General features: G+C 45.1%; 2 long non-coding RNA genes across 2 annotated transcripts in view; one reads left to right on the forward strand and one right to left on the reverse strand.

The window, feature by feature from the left end:
• LOC135966761 (uncharacterized) overlaps positions 1 to 14,149 on the forward strand; it is a 57,138-nt gene extending 42,989 nt beyond the window's left edge. The window contains exon 2 of the long non-coding RNA XR_010580329.1: positions 12,763 to 14,149. This is a non-coding gene — a long non-coding RNA (uncharacterized lncRNA). The remainder of the gene's footprint in view (positions 1 to 12,762) is intronic.
• On the reverse strand, positions 1,206 to 8,701 carry LOC141408315 (uncharacterized). Its single transcript, XR_012422010.1, has 2 exons — positions 8,424 to 8,701; positions 1,206 to 3,216 (listed from the first exon to the last, which is right to left on the reverse strand). It is a non-coding gene; the product is annotated as an uncharacterized lncRNA (long non-coding RNA).
• Positions 14,150 to 14,527: the final 378 nt, after the last annotated feature.

Consider the following 14,527-nt stretch of genomic DNA (forward strand, 5'->3'; position numbering starts at 1 on the left):
TTGAATTCCAGACCTCAAGTGATCCTCCTGTCTCAGCCTCCCACAGTGCTGGGATTACAGATGTGAGCCATTGCACCTGGCCAAGTATCTGGTGCTTTCAGCCTCTGCAGTGAGAGGTTATCTCCATCAGTACGTTAGACTGAGTGTTTTTGTCCCCATGTATATAATGAAGTTCTTACCCACAAGGTGATGGGATTAGGAAATGGGGCCTTTGGGAGGTGATTCAGTCATGAAACAGAGCCCTATCAATGGGATTAATGCCTTATATGAGGAGACACAGAGCTTACTCTCTCTCTCTCTGGCCTCTGCCATGTGAGGATATAATGAGAAGAAGGCCATCTGTAAGCCAGGAAATGGGTTCTCACCAGACATTTAATCTGCTGACACCTTGATCTTGGACTTCACTGCCTCCAGAACTGTGATGAATAAATGTCTATGGTATAAGCCACTCAGTTCATGGTAATTTGTTATAGCAGCCTGAACAGGCTAAGACAACCAGCAAGGAAGAAGGAATAGAAGAAAAGCTGTTGGATGAACAACCAACAGTGTCAGCAACATAAACCAAAGAAGCAGATGAGAAGAATGCCACAATCGCTGAGGCTTCCACACATGCTTGGTGGATAAAGTTACTTTTTAGCTAAACTTGCGTGCATTCTTCATGTTGGTTGATTTATCTGAATAGAGAAACTCCAGGAGAAACCATGGTGACATCAGTCTGTCCCTCTGTAAGATGAAAATAATGATGCTGGCAACTGTTTCACAGTGAAATGTAGGTTACAAGTAAATATTTATAAGGGCATTATGAGATCTACAGATAAAAGCTGTCATGGCACTAAAAATACATACACACCCTCACACCTGACACTGTTCTTTCTTCTCAGTTGTATTTTCATCACCATCAGGTGTATTCACAAAGCCCCTCACATTTCACACAATGCTCTTGCACACAGTACCCTAGTTAATTATTCTCGAACACACCCAGAATGGTTCTTAAGATGATGTGTCTGTCGTGCTGATGAAAAGAGCAGCTAAGTAAGGAAGCAGGGACTTAAACCCAGGTCCTCTCACTATTAAACCTGTGGGTTTTTTTCTCAATGCCTTTGTAAGCAGGCAAGTAACGCAAAGGTAGGACATAACCATCAGACAATGGGGAGTGTGAGGACATGAAGACCCGGAGACGAAGATATTCAACACAGATTCAGATCCAGTTTTTAAAAACTGCTCTGTTGATGCCTTCCAAAATTATAAATACATGTGTCCTTTGATTCAGCAATTCAACTTCCAGGAATTTATCATACAGATATACTCATATAACCCAAAAGTCATCAACTGGTTAATTAAATGTTGGTATGTCTGTACAAAGGATTAGTATGCAGCTATTTAAAAGGGCGTAGCTATTATCATGCTAATATGAATCTATCTTCAAGATATACAATAAAGTGAAAAGAACATTTGTGCATACCAGTACATATTTTCTTGCACATTCGTGAAATACCTTTAAGAATATACAGGAAACTGGTAACACTAACTGAATCCGGGAAGGGAAACCAGGAAGCTTTTTGCAAATATCCTTTCGTAAGTGTTGATTTTTGAGACATATTAATGCATTTCTTATTTTTAATAATTAACAAATACTGTGTAGTTAAAAAAAACCTCAGTAGGGGCAATTCGGTCAGCTGTTCTGTGACCTCTTCCCTGGGGCCCAAGCTGCGTCACCACCACCGTTCAATCTTTCCACCCCTCATGCTGGCCTGGCTTGCCACTGGGCTCATTCAGTGTGTAATTTGTTGACTCAGATCATTTCATTCTTCTAGCTTTGTGGGTCAGTACTTGAGGCTGTTCAGACCCAACACTGGACTCATTATCTGCTCAGAGCTGCTGTTCCTCCTGGGCTCTCTCTGAATGGTGTTTCCACCCTCCCCGCCATCCAAGGTCAAACCCGTTTCCTCCGGGCTTTCTCTGTCTCACTGGACTCCCTCTATCTACCCAGTCCCTGGGCCCCAGCACACCCACACGAATTCCTTGTCTGTCACCCATGGAGTCCTGCCCGGTCTGCTTCGTGAGCACCACTGGAACTATCCTTCTCCCCACTCCTGCTCCAGAGGAGTGTCTCATTATCTTTCACTTATGGCACTGCTGTGGCCTCCTTGCTCACCTACCTGTCACCCCCTTTTCCCACCTTAGACCACTCTACCTCCTTTCTCCAGGACCACCTGAAGACACAAGTCTCATCCTGTCCATTTCTTCATTTAGAAGTCCATAGACTCCCGCAACAAGAGTTGGACTCCTTTAGAATGACAGGCGGGGACTTTCACAGCCTTCCCCTCGCCCACCACCCCCATGCCCACCTCCATGTCTCCCTCCCTCCTGGCACAGCTTCTCCACTGTTGGTGCACAGTAGGTGGGCAGAGCCCTCCTATGGGGCTGGAAACTTACACAAAATGTATGCAAAACTCCTTATACAAAAATCACACATGAAATTGAATGTGTGTTTACAACAAAAACCCGTAACAAGTTATGCATTTTTTAAAGCCTTGGGATACCCAGAAAACAGGAGAACATTTCATTAATTAACTATATGACGCCTCTATGCTACATCCTCTGGTAACCTTGTTATTGCCTTTTCTACAGAGAACAGAAGAGAATGCCATCTTTCCTCTAGCATGGTTGATTGAAAATCCCTTTCATTATTTGTAGTGAAGTGAAGTTTCCTTTTCACAACTCACTGTTAGTCATGCATGCCGGGAAGCAATCCCCATGTTGGTGGAGATGCGTCAAACATGCGGCCTCACACGCAGATGAATTCACCATCTATATAGCACGCCACATGCTTGGGCTCCACAGACACGAGCATTTCAGTCAATCTGATTTCATGCAATTCCCGTTAAAAAGGAAAAGGGCTGTATGGTGTGTTTTTAATGGTACCAGCTGCATTTATTCCAGGTGGTCAATTCGATTTTGTGCAGTTCTCATCAGAAGGGAAAAAGACTGCATGATGCGTTTGTAGCAGTATCGGCTGTGTTTGTTTCAGGTGGTCAGTGACGCCATCTGGTGCTGGGAGGAAGTCCGGCCCAGCAGCAGAGGTGGTGTTCCCAAAGGGAGACAGCAGATGACTGGCAAGCGGCTAGCAGGGGTCTCCTGGCCCTGGAAAAGCTGCCTTGCCTGAGAATGCACATGGCCCCAGGCAAACTCCCTGCTGGGCCTCTGCTTTCTTACCTGTAAAAAGCAGATGAGGACGCTTAGCCGCCAGTGTTCTGTGATGTTCAGTGACAGAGCATATGCACAGCATCTGTCCCAGGGCAACCCCTCGCTCCTGACAGCCTCTCCTCAGCCTTCCCCACAGCTGGGGGAATCACAGTGACAACGGGTCCAGGTGGGCTGTCCTCACCACAGCCTTGGCTATGCTCATTCTAGGTCTATCTCCCAGCCCACCTGCCCAGCCCTGCTCATCCAGGCTATGTCCCGAGGTACAGCAAAGACAGGACTGTGACAGGGTGCTCCAACCTTCCCGGTGCTCAGCAATATCCCTGCAAGAGAGAAGCCACTTAACCTAATTTCCAGGGAGCCTTCAGCCTTCCATGAAGTGTTGATAGGCCTCCCAGGGCTTCTGCCTTATGAAATGAAGACAGTAATTCACAAGTCTGATCCAAGTCTGGTGCCACAAATGGGCAAATCAGAAAGCAAAAAAAAAAAAAAAAAAAGAAAGAAAAAGAAAGAAAGAAAGAAATCCCTCAATCACCTACCTTGCTAGATTCCAAAAGCCATATATTTGATGCTAAAAATAATCTTGAAAGATTAGTCTAACTCATTTGTTGTTCGGGTGAATAAGGTAATCTATACCTACAACCAAAATTAAACCCCAGTAAGTGTTATTTGTATGGGACCCTGGGCTTCTTTGGGGACAATTATTATTTGCTACAAAACTCAATTAGTTTCAAATCGCATATAATAACTATGCATGTAATAGGAACCTTCTAGAGAAATGTCTGAGCCCAACAGGTGGCTTGAGCATACCAGGCCCTCAAGCAGGTCAGCAGGGGACTTATTTTGGCTTTGTGGGTGTGGCTGCCACTTGCCACAAGACCTTGAGAACCCGTCAAGTTCCCCAGCAGTCGCCCTGTCTACCTGTTTCTGACACACCCAAGAACAGGAGCCTAGAATATGGACAAAAGTAATTCACTATTGGAAAAGACACCGGGAAAAAGAGAAATGCCTGTGGTGAGGACCCAGCATAAGATTCCACCAAGTGATGAGGAGCTCAGGCCAGATGTCCCCAGCACCAGGTGGCAATCTGGCTTGGCCTCAGTGGCAGATACAGTCATGTGAGGCAGAAACGGCAGCATCCTTGCCAGGGGCTCTATCTGGTGTCTTAGCAAGAAAAATGGGCGAAGGAGACCTCTGAATCATCTTGGAGTCTCCTCCTGTCTAATTAGCCCCAGAGCTGGGAAGAAGTCCCACAAGCAGGCTGTACAAAGGTTGGGAGAACGTGACCTGTTAAGCCTTGGAGTAAACCCAATTCCTGGATTGGTCAGGGTCTGGAGGGTTTGGGCCCCTTTCCTATAAGTGGAGTGAAGGGAGGGAGATGGGTGATGGCTGGTGAGTGTCGAGTCGTCCAGGACAGACTCTTCCAAACCTGCCTGCTGTGGCTGGCCCTCGCAGGTGTGAGCCACCACTTCCCACTGGCCTGCCCTGTTCCCTCTCCCAGGCAGAGAAGGCTTAGTTCTCACTGATTTCTGCCTTTTCTTCCTCCTGCCTTATTTAAACAAGGATGGCTCTCCATTCCATCAATCCAGAGAAAGTCCTGCACTAATTACTGGAGCAGTGAAATGGGGCAGTAAGGACCTCAGGGGGTATAAAATATTGGCCCTATTCTTTAGGAGCTTTATTGGGGTCAAAGATTTTAAATAACAACGCCGGGGGTAAGGCTGAGTCACGTGTGGTGAAATAGCTTTGTTGCACTAGCCCCCAGAGCTGTTCCACAAGGGCAATCCACGATTTGCAGGAGGGCAGCTCCATCTGGTTGAAAGCATTGTACCGGGAGGCAGAAGACACAGACACTAATGAGGCTGCTCGGCTGGTCGTGTGAGCAGGGTTGAGTCACCCTGCCCAGTTATCTCACCTGCAGCTTGCAGGAGTCTCCTCTGTGGGGAATACTGGTCTGAGTGGTCAAGAGGCCTGAGATCTCTTCCTTGCTCACCACCAACAGTGGCATCCTGTATGCTTCCTTAGCCTGCATCTCCATAAAATCATAGTGTGACGGTTTGTAAGTCTTTTCAACTCTGGAACTCTAGGACCTTTGAATGAGGTAATGGATAGGAAAGCTCTAAACCATTGCATGCTTGCAGGGCATCATTGTGTTTTTAGTACCTCTGGCAATAAAGATTCCATAAAGCAATTGGAATTTGAACTTGGCCTCGAAGGAAGAGAGAGTAGAGCTTGGATGATGGTACAGTGTGCAAAGAGCATGATGCATAAGCTGGGAAAAGCGAGGGGGAAAAGGAGAGGGGGAAAGCAGAGGCTCTGGCTAGGGACAGACTGGTGGAACTTAGACGGCCATGATGGGAGACTCAGCTCATTCATCCATGCATCCTCTGGGGACAGGGGCTCAGGTAGGCGGCAACATCCTGGAAATACCTTGGGGGCCTGAGTTAAGGCCGCACAGGCCCCATCTCCTGTGGCTATGTCTTTCTCAAAGCCCCGTGAGCGCCACAGCCTGCCCTCACTGTGAAAGGAACCAGAAAGCAGGCTGAAATCCAGCACCACTCCCCCTTCAAAAAGCAAGTCTGTCAAGGGATTGCGATTTTTTAGTTGGCTGTACTGGAGAGTCTTATCCTCCCGTTGAGCTCTGATCTGAGTATGCCTAAGGCTCCTTCTTTCTGGGGCTTTGGAAACCCCTTCTTTGAACAGGGAGCCGGCCATGGCATAAATGATGACTTTTATGAAAGTCAATTTTTGAGTCTTTGGCACACAGCACTGAACATTTCATAGGCCTCACTGGCACTAAAGAAGTCACAGACTGCATAGCTAACATTGCATTTGAAGTTGTCTCTGCGAGGGGAAGCTGTCTTTGGCGTGGGAGGTAGCCACGTTTAATTATCATTCACAGACACTCCTCAACACTGTTCCTGGATGCCTCAGCTATTATTCTGGTGGCTTCTAAAATAAAGTCTGGTGATTATTTTGTGTGAGCGTGTGGATGGCCTGTAAGGACACCTGTCTTGTTTTTGCCACACTGGTTTTTCTAAAGAAAAGTGCAGAGCTCAGTAGCTCTTCTCCCCTGGAGCCGAGAGGATCCTTGGTGGAGAGAAGCAACAGGGACTGTGTTTGGGTGAGTCTGGTGCATCTTTGGGCAGGCACCACTCATCTTGTATCGTCCCCGCACAGAGCCCAGTCTTTAGGGTGTCATCCCTGGAGAGGAAACACCATCACTGTCACTTTTCCCAAGAGTTTTCAGGCCTCGTGTGCTCATCCTCCTGGGGCTGAGCTGTGCAAGCTGCAGATGGCCTTGTCCGGAATCGGTCGGGAAACACAGGCACAGGTTCTGCCAGCTGGGGAAGGGAGAGGCAGGATCTGAATGGACTCAGCCTCTTTAGGCCACCTCTCCCTGTTATCTGCCTACTGTTGAAGCTGGCCTTGCACAAAGGGGCCACCAGTCTCAGCTGGTGACACAGTAGAGTAGGTGGGTGAGAGTCAGCACACACACAGGAGTAAAAATAGGAAGAAATGCATTGCTAGCCAGGGCGACTTGCTATACCAGGATGCAAATGACCATATAGTGATGCTGCCGGTGTTATCAAGGCAGAGACAGAGGCAGGCTTTAGACACCAGCACCAAGCTCCCTCCTCCCCAAGGACAGTAGTTTAAAAAACCTTTCTCGTGATGTCATCCTCATTTAAAATGAGCGTAGAAACACAGTGAAAATGGTTTCAAAGAAAAACACAACATGATGGAGGACACCTAGAGTTCTGAGTCTCAGCAACACAACTCCTGTCCCCTCCAAATTGAGGACTCACAAGGAAATGCAAGAGGAGGGAAAAAGGCCCAAGAGAATCACAGAACTCTGTCTGTCACTTGGCATCATGCAGCTGGGTAAGAGACTCTGAGACCTTGTCATTAGAGACACGCCGAATTCCTAAGCTAGGTAAAACCTAAATCCTGTAAGAATGGCCTCAGAAGGGGTCGTGGTGTGTGCAAGCCTCATGAAATAACTAACCTCGGCCAGTTTTATGAGCATTTATTTGCTAACTTGGGGGATGTAAGAAAAGCAGATCTCTGTGAGTGTTTCATAGGATCTCAGTGCCAGGAAAAGCCTTCAACATGCCATGTCATCTGTCCCTCTCCCAGGGCCATCAGCCACAGCCAGAGCAAGGGACCGACTGCCACTCAGAGGCCAAACCCTTCCCTGCCTCCCTCTGCCTGCTTCCCTTCTGTGTGCTGTTCCCACACTGGAAATTTCTACCCTCTGAATAATCCGATTAAGTTGTATCCAGCCAGCCGTTGCTAAAGTGAAAGCACATTGCCTGGGAGGAAGTGAATGAATGAATCCATTGGAAGCCACCAATGCACAGACGCAAGTCAGTTTGTCGGAATGGCTGGGCTTGGAATCGGGAGTACGGGGCTGCCCTGGGGACCTGGACCGGGAATGGGAAGCTGCTGACTAGAGGAGGAAGGGAAAGGCCTGGCACTGCCACCAACAGTGCCAGAGTGGGTGCACAGGACGCTGGTGACAGCTGGGACCGGGCGCTGCTAATAAGGAAGAGAAGAATGTGCAGAAAACAGACTCACTTACTTTACAATTTTGCCTAGAGCCAGCCCTGCATTTAACTTTCCCAGAAATGAACCTGTCAGCAAACCGGGGAAGGGCAGTTTGTGATTTGCTGGGATTTGCAAAAGCTCAGGTGGCTGCGGCTAGACCTTTTGCCCTGCACGTCACCTCCCCCATCAGGTGCTTGGGTGGGACCCTCAGTCGGAGCGGCTGAGAGCCCCGGGTTTCTGACTCAAGGTTAGGAAGGACCATTTCAGCCAGAATTCCACCGTCTCAGCTGTCTGAGCAATTCAGCACATTCCTGAAGATCTAAAGGCCTCTGTAGTTACTACCTTTTAGGACTTGCTGAGACCTCAGTGGGCCTTCTGCTGTTTGGAATTCTGCTGATTTATTTCTTTATGTTCTTTTTAATTTTTTTTTTTTTTTGAAGGGGGAGGGAAGAAGCCATCTGTCAGTAGCTCCTGCTACAGGCAAGGGAGGCTGGGCTCCTTCTTGCTCTCTTAGAACTCCTTCTCATGCATCCTCAGCACCCCAGCCAGAGCCCTGATTTCATTCTCTTTTTACATAAAGACTTGCCCCCAGGAGAGTGTCAAGAAGCTAAAGCAAAACACAGCAAATCAAAAGAAAGCAAAACTCCCCTAAATGTGCCGTGGCCTACCTGAACTGTGGCCTGACTGTCCCGCTTTTGAGCTGTGTGGCACCCTTCAGGCTGGCTAGCCTCTCTAGTTTCATTTCCCTCGTATATAACATCACCGACTTCACCAGATACACTCTGAAGTTTCTCTAGGCGTTGACGTTTTTTGATCTCAAGGTCTGGGGAGTGCCATCATTTCTGATCACTGACCACTTCCAAATAACAATGAGGTCTGTCCCCAAAGGAACTGAAAAGAACTTCCAGAATTGCGTTGTTCTTTCTGTTCAAAGCACCCAAAGTCTGGAGAGCAACCCGACATGTCTCCTTTAACAGTATACAATTTACATAATCTTTACAAATCTTCTCATCACTGCAATATGAAATCTATAAATATAGTAGCTACTAAGCCGCAGTCAGGGAGGAAAGCAGCTGCAGTCCGTCCATGAACACAAAGGAAGGAGAACAAAACTAAAAAAAGGAGGTTTAGAAATCCCTCCAGAAGGTTGCCTACAAAAGGGAAAAAGTACATAAGAAAGTTTTCCTCTAACTTACCTCTGAAACAGACCGGGATGAATGGATGCTTCCCCGACAAGGAAGAGAGGTAGACAGTTTTGGCAAAACTTTATCCCTTCGTCATGGGAACAGGAGGCATAACCAGTGCCAACAAACAGGATATCAAGGAGGACACTCTATGCATTTATTTCTCCCATTCCTGATCTATGAATAGCTTCCGAGTGTGCTTTAGGATACACCGTGCTTATAGGTTAGTTATGTGTGAAGTATGAAGATAGACTGCCTGAACTCAATGTGATGCATCTCTGAATATGAGAGGAAAAAAATTGTGTACAAAACAGCAAACATAAGTTGTGGGGAGTCTTGTCTAATGGGACCAGCAAATGTTTCAGCCAAGACATTGATCATAGGAAGGCTTGATGACAAATGCCGAATCTTAATGCATCTTCCCTCCAGGAAGAAGTAATTCAATCAGAGGGAATACAAATGGATAACACTCGTCGAGGAAATAAAATGGATCACACTTGTTTCTTCTCTCGATTTTACAGTGTTAAATTGGCAGCTCCAGGGATGAGCCTAAAATAATTCCACACATAACTGTAACAAAGTAGACAGCACCGTGTAACAAATAGGGCTCCATTTCTTATCACTATGGACATGGACATCTTAGACCACAGCTGTAGGCATTTGCTCCCTAAACTCACTCCTGATGCTCCGAACAGTTTTTGTTGAGGCGACTGCAAACGTGGCCAGAACAGCACAGCGGACGGGTCCGTGATTAATGGTGTGAGGCACAGTCCAATTCCTTCATTAACACTTTGAGTTCCAAGGCAGAGGTTTGAAAGTGTTTACAGTCAAAGAAATCCTTCTTCAAACAAAGTCTAATGCAGAAACCCAGTACATCAAACAGAAGAGTGAAGGTGCTCTGTTTGAGGGGATCATGGTGAAAAAGTTGGGGGTGGGATGGAGGGGTGGGGAGCGCTACTTAAAATGGGTGAGTTCCCTAGGGGCACCTCGGCAGCCCCTGAGATTCTAAGGAACAGTTTAAGGACCTCTGATGGGAGGGGTTTATCACATTCTGTGCACGATGCTTGGGAATGTTAACTAAAAATATCACAAATTTATAAATTGTGAGAAGGAAGGAGAGGAGATTTTGTTTCTCGTAAAGGGTTACAGCCTGCAAGGTGGCCATCCTGCAGGCTCAGAAGTGTGCCTCTGGCCAAGACCAGAGACAGGCACTTCAAAGGAGGAGGGGCTGGGATAGAAGCTTTATGCTGGACAGGATGGCTAAATATACATATTCAACAGCTTACAGGAAGAACTATGAATATTCATGAAGGTAGTCCCGACACACGCATATTGAACAGACATGTACGTAACATACAAGCCAGGTTCATTTTGGGGTAGAGATTTAACATTTAAATGTATTAAAATTAGGCCCCATACCCCAAAAGGTCTTTTCAGGACATGAAGGCAGATGAATGTACTTTCTGCAAACCAGCCAGAACCAGTCCATGGTCTCTTATCAGGAGAAAGTTACTGGAGTCAGTCTCTCTCATCCAATCAAAGCTATAGTTATGGCTGGCAGAACAGGGGTCAGTTACTCAGCGCCTGTGAGCTGGGTGAGTTGCAATTGTTTTAATCTTGCTTATCTTGAGGGCAGTGCTTGTTTAGCTGCTGGAGAAAAGGAAAAACCTTGTGGTAGTTAGAACCTAGTTTGTTCTTTAAGTGTTGTGTGTGTGGTATGTGTGACTTAACCCTTGGCTTGGCATGGCCATAGGTCTTGTTTATAATTTGGTGTCTTATGGCCACAAAGAGTCCATTCTGTCGGCCTTACGATCTCTATTTTAACATTAATGCTAGTCAGTTTTTGCGTCTAAAGAGAAAAAAGGTAGGGGTATATCTGACCTCCTGTCCCTCCATGGCTGGGAACTCAGTTTTAAGGTTTTCCTGGGGTCCCTTCGGTCACAAGAGGGTCCATTTTGTTGGTGGAGGAGCTTAGCATCTTATTTTTAGTTTACAGGACAGAGCAAAAATTCCTGATACTGGTTTGACTTGCTTTTGTTGGAAAGCTGAAAACCAACGAGGCTATTTTTTTTTAATGTAATAAACGCATTGGAACATACATACATATACACATACAAAAGCAACATTTTAAAGATGTGTCACATACGGACTTCGGTTGGAGTCCCCCTAAAACTCATTTGAATTTGTATTAAGCCCAACTTGGAGGAAGGTAGGGATGCAATTACAACGCAGTGATAGGCCAACACTGGCTCACACCAGCGGATGAGAGCCTCTTGTTACATTTCCAGGAATTTTCCAAGGTGATTTTTAAACACAACCACTATTAAAAATTAAACTATGCATCCAGCAATTTCACTCTTTGCTATTTACCCAAATGAGTTGAAAACTTATGTCCACATAAAAACTTATAATATACACAAATATTTATGGTAGCTTCATTGATAAATGCCAAAATCTGGAAGCAACCAAAACGTAGGTGAATGGATACATAAATTGTGGTACATCCAGGCTGTGGAATAGTATTCAGCATTAAGGAGAAATGAGCTACCAAGCCATGAAAAGACATGGAGGAATATTAAGTGTATATTACTAAGTGAAAGAAAAAGCTGGCCGGGCGTGTTGACTCATGCCTGTAATCCCAGCACTTTGGGAGGCCGAGGCAGGAAGATCACGAGGTCAGGAGATCAAGACCATCCTGGCCAACCTGGTGAAACCCCATCTCTACTAAAAATACACAGATTAGCCGGGCGTGGTGGCACATGCTGGTAGTCCCAGCTACAGCTACTCGGGAGGCTGAGGCAGGAGAATTGCTTGAACCCAGAAGGTAGAAGTTGCAGTGAGCAGAGATCCCACAACTGCACTCCAGCCTGGTAACAGAGCGAGACTCTGTTAAAAAGAAAGAAACTCCAAGAAGGAAGGAAGGGAGGGAGGGAGGGAAAGAAGGAAGGAAGGAAAGAAGGAAGGAAGGAAGGAAGGAAAGGAAGGAAGGAAAGGAAGGAAGGAAGGAAGGAAGGAAGGAAGGAAGGAAGGAAGGAAGGGAAGGGAGAGCCAATCTAAAAAGACTACAAACCGTATGATTGTAACTATATGACATTCTGAAAGAAGAAAAATTATAGAGATAATTAAAAGATCAGTGGTTCCCAGGGTTCGGGGGAGGAAGGGATAAAAAGGCAGAGCACAGACTTTTAGGGTGGTGAAACTATCCTTTATGCTACTATAATGGTGGATATATATCATTATATATTTATCAAAACCCATAGAATGTACAAGACCAAGAGTGAACACTAATGTGAACTATGGACTTTGGATGATAATCATGAGTCCGTGTAGATTTATCAGTTGTAAGAAAGTACTGCATGGTGTAGGATATTGATAGTAAGGTAGAAGGAGCTGTGGGAGAAGATGCAGGGGATATATGAGAACTCCGCACTTTCTGCTCAGTTTTGCTCTGAACCTAAAACTGTCCTAAAAAAATAAAGTCTATTGAAAAATAAACTGTATAATATTTAATTAAATAGATTATATTAAAAGCAGAGGTAGTTGGTATTCAAAATGGATGACCTCCTAATTGTTTTATGATATATTACTATTATCTATACTCTTATTTCTATCTATTGTATCTGTATAAAGGAGTTATTATACAATGGTGTGCATCCATATAACTCTTCCCAAATCCGTGTTAAGTGACCTCAATTTGGTAGCTTGAAATCAACTTGGCCATAGCTGGTGGTGTTTGCAGTAAAGAATAGGCAACCACGACCTAAGAGCACTCTTCCCCCCAAGAGAGCTGGTTATTTTTAAAATTATTATTAATATTTTTCAGAATCAAGATCTTGCTCTGTTGCCCAGGCTGGAGCGCAGTGATGTGATCATAGCTCATTATAACCTCGAACTCTTGGGCTCAAGCAATCCTCCTGCTCCAGCCCCTCAAGTATCTAAGATTACAGGTACACATAACAACATCCGTTTCTTTTGTTTGATTTTGTACAGATGTGGTCCCACTATGTTGCCCAGACTGGTCTTGGCCTCCCAAAGCATTAGAGGTGTTGTGAGCTGACAAGCCCAGCCCAGAGCTGGTTATTGAACATCTGCGGTACACCACCGATAGTGGGAATAGTTATTGGACTCATGTTTAGGATCAGTAACATGTATATACCTGAGAATGTCAATCAAAATATGGCTTTTGGAAACATTGTGGACGCATAGATCTTCACATATGATTAATTTAAGGTTTACTCTGAAGTCATCCAAAGACCTCTTTAGGATGGTTCCAAGAATCCCCTCTTTTGAAAGCCAGGAAATCCAACCTATCTAAAGAATTAAATCACTCCAATTTGAAGAAGACAGATATGGCTCAGGAGCAGCTCTCTTGCTATCGAAATCACTCAGATCGTGTTCTGAGTGATAGATTCTAATTGCTGAACTGTTTACTGTAATTAAGTCTATCAGCATGATTTTCTCCTGATGAAAATAAAGTTTGGTATATTATGTCTTTTGCAAAAGGAGTCTCTTAACCTCCTTTAACTTGTAAATCTATGAGTCAGTAAGACATCTCTTCAAAACCTGATTTTTTCCCTCCTCATGGATATAAAGAACTTAAAAAAATCAAATTCACATTGCCCACAAGAGAGAAGCTGGTTGCAAGCACCATTATTTTATGCAAGCGCTATTATATCCTGCTATATCTCATCAAGAATATTTGTGTGTCTGAGGAACGTGTAGATCTTTTACCAGCCTTTGTTTCCATCGATGAAGTATGCAAGTTTGAAATAGATTCCAATCTGTCAATGCTTCTTTTGAGTCTGTATGATGGTGCTACTGTACAAACCAAACATGGAGGAACAGTTTTGATATGGAGGCAATCTCACTTGTAATTGGTGTTAGCACAACTGTTTGCTTTTAGCCCAGCGACTCTCAGCACTGTCTGCCTGTTAGCATCAGTGGATAGGGGAAGGAGAGCTTTAAAAAAAAAATACTGAAGCTCAGGTGCCAACACCAGGGATTCTGACTTAATTGATCTTAAGAGGGTTGAGGGGATCAATAAGTTTTGGAAGCTTTCCAGGTGATTCTAATATATACGCACGACCAAGACCCACTATTTGAACCTATATAAAAATCATTTGATGCAGTTGATGTGAATTTGTTATTTGTCGACCTGAGACATAGGGGAACAAGTCAAGTCAAATAAAAAACAAATCAATCATCCTTGATTATGGCATGATTTTTTTTTGGTTAAAAAAAAAAAGTGGTGGTTCAGCGTCAGTAATATCACATAAAATCATCCTCTCCGTTGGGCAACTTCCAAAGTTAAAAGGTAAGTCCTATAAAGTCAGTTCAGTTCTATCCCACTGAGGGTCCACTCTTCAGCCAGTGAGCGAGCGGTGGAAGGCGCCGGCACCACCATGTTCCAGGCTGCTTTGTGGTTAGGCTTCATTTTGCTTCCTCTCTTGGCACTGCCTTGCATCTGACCCATTTTCTAAGCCAGATCTCTCAGTCTCCTGCCAATTCTGAGCCTCATATCCTTGTGAAAAAATTCTTCCCGTCACCCCCCTTTCTTTTTGCTTAAAATAGTCAGAAGCACTTTTTGT

This window comes from Macaca fascicularis, chromosome 13, assembly GCF_037993035.2.
Source record: "Macaca fascicularis isolate 582-1 chromosome 13, T2T-MFA8v1.1".
Classification (NCBI taxonomy): domain Eukaryota; kingdom Metazoa; phylum Chordata; class Mammalia; order Primates; family Cercopithecidae; genus Macaca; species Macaca fascicularis.